This window comes from Nicotiana tabacum, chromosome 17, assembly GCF_000715075.1.
Source record: "Nicotiana tabacum cultivar K326 chromosome 17, ASM71507v2, whole genome shotgun sequence".
Lineage (NCBI taxonomy): Eukaryota > Viridiplantae > Streptophyta > Magnoliopsida > Solanales > Solanaceae > Nicotiana > Nicotiana tabacum.
Window position 1 is genome coordinate 25599804 of NC_134096.1, and position 5391 is coordinate 25605194.

The 5391-nt window shown below is 35.6% G+C and overlaps 1 long non-coding RNA gene across 3 annotated transcripts; it reads left to right on the top strand.

Moving 5' to 3' along the window:
- Window positions 1-7: 7 nt before the first annotated feature.
- On the top strand, window positions 8-4479 carry LOC142171528 (uncharacterized). Of its 3 annotated transcripts, none has more exons than XR_012701107.1 (3): window positions 8-2243; window positions 2575-2642; window positions 4222-4479. It is a non-coding gene; the product is annotated as an uncharacterized LOC142171528 (long non-coding RNA). The 3 variants fall into 3 exon arrangements; XR_012701108.1 differs by having other exon boundaries at window positions 8-2118; XR_012701106.1 differs by having other exon boundaries at window positions 8-2642.
- The last annotated feature ends 912 nt before the right edge of the window (window positions 4480-5391 follow it).

Here is a 5391-nt window from a genome sequence, read left to right on the forward strand (position 1 = left end):
TTAGTTCCTATTTATTTAATTAGAATTCTAAGTTTAAAGGCTAAGTTGGATAATTAAATTGGAGATTCACTGTTGGCTTGCCTAACTACATTGTTGGGCGCCATCATGAACGATTATGGGATTTGGGTCGTGACACTGTAATCCCTCAAGTAATTGATCAAGTATGATGTGGTTAGAACCTATAGAATTCCCCAGCATAGTCGACGTATTGTTGTACCCTATTTTTACATGAGTTAAAATAAAATACAACTTATGGTACTCTATAAGGTTAATTAGAGTTATAGTGTCGCCACCTAGTATTTAAGGTACACTAGGACACCTATATTACATTATGTAATGTACACTTTGATTATGGTCTACGAAATTATTGGGATTCAAGGTAAGGGTTCAAATTATATCAAGGAAAAGGGGTTAGGCATCTCTCAAGATCCAGAAAATGTGATTCCTGGTGGACTTGTTCTAATAAGGGTGGGATAAAGTAAATAATGATTAATTTGATATATACAAACAATGGTAAAAGTAGTTCGAAGGAGGAGTAATTGAACATGAATGTCACGCGGTAAAATATAAACATATTTGTATAATAAATTATATACAAAGGGTGTAAATAAAGTATATGAGAATTATATTTTGATGACTTGGTTAAATATAAAGAATATATGTAGTAACAAGTAGAGTATTTGTAAATTAAATAAAAAAATAATAATTAAAAGAATACACTTTAAAGAATTTGATTTATGTCCAAAGGTTAACTACTTTGAGTGAAAGGCTAAATGTAAGAAAAGGGAAAACTTACTCCAAAATAATTGTCCAAAAGTGGGAAAAGAATTGTCTTGAATAATCTTAGTGTATAATGAATAAAGTGAAAGAATTAATCCGATGAAGAAAGAATGAATATGATAAGAATATGTATAAATATATAAGAGAAACATTCGTAATAGAAAACGAGTTGTAATACAATGAATAGCTACAAAGTCTAAAGATTCAAAAATATGATAGTCCAACTATAACTTTACAAGTTATGTCTACTTTAAGTGAAAATAGCTAAGCAATAATTTACAAATAGATTGGTTTATAAATCATGCTAGTATAATTGTAAAAGTGTAAAAGTTATTTATTTTTTTGGAAGGAGATGAAATACCCTATTTTATAAGACTAATTTAATTCGTTAGGTATATACCAATCCTAAATTAAGTAATCATGTTATAAAATGTGTTTTCAACAACCTAAGTACATATATTCAACCTTTGCGAAGTATCAAATGCACAACATTGCAAGTTAACCGGATTATTAACTAGATGCAATTCACCCTAGGTGTTTGTGTAATGACCCGACCGATTGTTTTGATCATTGGCCTTCCGTTTGGCTATCTGCAGTCTTGAGTAGCTTTGTATGATGTATTACGACTTGCGTGTATGATTGGTTTTGATGTTCAAGAGGTTCAGGATTGATTTAGAAGAGAAATATTCCTTTTTGGAGGCTTAAAGTTAAAGAGTTGACCAAGGGTTAACTTTTGTGTAAATGATCTCAGATTTGCATTTTGATAGTTCCAATAGGTTCGTATGGTGATTTTGGACATAGGTGTATGTCCGGATTCGTATTTGGATGCTCCTAGAAGGTTTTGGATTTATTTGGTAAAAGTTGAAAATTTGAAGGTGTGAAAAGTTCATAGGTTTGACCGGGAGTTGACTTCGATGTTATTGGGTTCGGATTGTTGTTCTGGGAGTTGGAATAGGTTCGTTATGTCATTTGGGACTTGTGTGCAAAGTTTGATTTTTTCCCGAAATGTCTAAGTGTGATTCGGAAGCATTTGGCGAAGTTGAAAAGTTTGGAAGTTTGGAGAATGATTTGATCTTTGATTCTTGATTTTATTGTTCTTTTTGATGTTTTGAACCTTTGGACAATTCCATGTCGTGTATTTGGACTTGTAGGAATGACTGGATGTGTCCCAAGGGGCCCCAGTGAGTTTCGTGGTGTTCGAGAAAGGTTTGGAATGGTTAAATTGCAGAACATTTGGGAATCAGGTTAAAGAGGCTTGCCTTAAGGGCTCACGTTGCACGAACCCCAGGCGCGACATCAGATGGGATTTCCTTAAGGGCACGCGTTGCACGGCGCCAGGTGCTGAAATTTCAGCCTTCTCTATTTAAGTCTCATTTCGTACATAGACTTCATTTTATCATTTTGGAAGCTACACAACTCGAATTTGGGAGATTTTAGAAGGAGATTTAATCTACATCATTGGGGTAAGGAATCCTAACTTAGATATATAATTTCTACTTGAATATATCATTGATTTTTTCTCTAAATCAAGGGATGAAAAAGGGGGAAAAGGGTTTTTGCTTGAAAGATAAGAAAGTATATTTTGAGGTTTTGAGTACCGATTTAGATTCTATTTTTGAATCTTATCATATATTTGGACTCAGCATATTATCGGTGTTCGGGATTTGTGCATTTTGTCGGGTTATGGGGTGTGGTCCCTAGTTGACTTTGAATATTAAATTAAAATTTTGACTTTTATCGTTCGAGTTTGATTCATATGGTATTATATGATGTTCTTGGTTTTTTTTTTGCTAGATTCTTATTGTTTGGAGGTCGATTTGCGTGGGAAGGAATTTTTAGAGGGTGGATTTGGCTTGTCTCGGGTAAGTGTCATGTCTAACTTTGGTTGAGAGAACGTTTCCTACTAATTGATATTATTTTCTACATGCGGGGGTGATGTATATATGAGGTGACAAGTGTATATACATGTGCCATGAGTATCCATGACAGGGGGTAGATTTTAGAGTACTCTATGCCTTATTCGGTTGTGTGTTCTACTTGATTCTATGTATTATTCCATTCATTGACTATGTGAGCGTAATAAACCATGCTAGAGCTAATGTTAAGGTTTTTGGTGCCTTAGTTTGATCATGATGAACTAATCTTGATATTTATGTTTCACTAGCCTTGAATGTATGTTATGAACACACATATATACTTGTTCTTGTATTGTGCCTTGATTGGGATATGTGTACTCTATGACTCATATGTGATCCTTTATATGACTACTTGAACTTGGTTTCTATACTTTACTTAGTCGTAGTCATGCCTTATCCTCATTTTTATTGTTTTCATGTCCTTGTGAGGTTTATTGATGAGTTATGAGGATATGCCTCTTGATAATAAATTATTGTATTGTATTGTTGTGATTATGGCACTTATGGACATGTTGAGCGGATTGATTGTGATGATATTATGGCACGAGGTCTTTACCGTGCGATTGTGATGATATTGTGGCACAAGGTGCGATTGTGATTGGGGTGTCAGCACGAGGTCTTTGCCATGAAATTATTATTGTTGACATTGCACATGTGGCTAGACAATGAGGGTTATATCAGATTTGCACATGTAGCTAGACAAGGTGGAATGATTTGTTAATATGCGCATGGCGAGACAAGGCGGGAAATTACTTTATTTTAGTACATGCGGTGATATGCGGATTGTACTGTGATGTTGTATGTGATAGTTTTGGGGGTTATTCTTGCTGAGATTGTGTGATGTTTCTGGATGTCATTTCTGATATTATTGTTGTGATGGGATGGAAGTAATTTGTTAATTCTGTACTCGTTTTCACTTGAACTTCGTGTTGTATTTTCATAAATTATTGAATTTGCTTCGTCAGGCTATTTCATATGCCTTCTCTTCTATTTGATAATTTTGTTGTAAAAATAGGTTAACCTACGTGGAGTTGATATCTTATCTTTTGTTGAGTTTTTGGTAGCATATCGGATTGTCAAGATAAGAAAGTTGCCATCGAACATTGATATAGTTGATTCTTGAAAGGTTCTCTTGAACATGTTATTTAGCATTTGATATGGAATCAGATCATGTTGTGCACAAATTTAGTCATGTATGAGCATTGAGCACAAAATTTATGTAGTACATACCTCTTTGTGAGCTGGGGTTGGTGCAAGTTGTATTTGTTGATCATATCTAATTGGTAGAGTTTGTTTATTACCTCATCCCAGTTGTGCACCTTTAATGTTGATATTCTTTACTCTGTGATTGTCTTTCTGGAATATTTTTCCTGTATTATACATGTTATTGAGCTGCACAAGTTCTACAAAGTGAGTGTCTTTTGCCTTAAAAACCTCGCCATTGCTTCTCTAATGTTAGTCAAGATACTTACTGAGTATATGGGGTAAGTTGTACTCATACTACACTTTTACACCTTGCGTACAGATTCTGGAGTTGAGTTGCTGCAAACACGGAGCTTTACATCAGAGTTGTACCAGCGTGCCGGATTCAAGCTACTTTTTGTTCATAGTAACTTAGGATTTCATTTCTCTTTATGTAACTTTCAAACAAATATTGTATTTATCTCTCACATTAGTTTTGTAAATCCAAATCACTGTGGCTCATGACTTGTACTACTAGTCCTTGGGGTAGTTGTATTAAATGTTTTTGCAGTCTCATTTATGATATTGATGATTTCTCATTCTAGTGGTAGTTTATACTGTTTGTCTTACCTAGTGGTTAGTTAGGTGTCATCACAATATTTGTGGGATTTTGTATTGTGCAAGTTGGTTTCAAAGCTCTAGGTTCATAGGTTATACGAGTAATGGGCAAGTGTCTAGTAGAGTCTTACGGATCGGTATGATGGCGTCCATACTTATCTTTGAAAGCCTATAGGGCATTTAGGAAACTTCCTATCTTTCTTTCCTTATTGTGTGACTTTGTTCAGCTTGAAGCTTATATCTTTGATTAGAGCAAGGGGAATGACTTTCAAGAAGCTTCCAATGGGATCAGGACTCACAAGTGGTATTTAAGGATTTTTATATTTGTGTATGGGTAGGACTTGAAGTCTGTATTAAATGGTTTCTAGACTTGTGGTACTTCTATATCATTATTGACTCTACATGGCAATATCAGATGGATGCAAGAAAAACCTTTGTATTGGCAGAAGGCCCCTTCAGAGCGAGCATTTCGGATTGAGTTACTTTTGGGTTCGGCAATTTGCGTGACTTCGTTAAGTTAGAGGGAAATCAGTCCTGCTAATTTAATTATGTGCAAATGGTTTCCGACGAGTTTGCGATGGTTTGGCCACGCCATGAGGTTAATGTGCTCTACAGGCATGGGGAGTTCGTTACGTGTTCTGATTTTGTTCTCTAGAATTGAGTTCCTGAAGGTGAAAGGGAACCGACTTTATGTTCCTAAAGGAGGAGATCTACGACGGACTCTTCTTGCAGAATGCCACGATACTTTGTGGGCCGGTCATCCCGGCGAGGAACGCACCATGGCATTACTTCGCCGTGAATATTATTGGCCTCAAATGGTCGATGACGTCGCTCAGTATGTGAAGACTTGTCTAGTATGCCAGAAAGATAAGTCAGACCGCTTGACGCAGGCAGG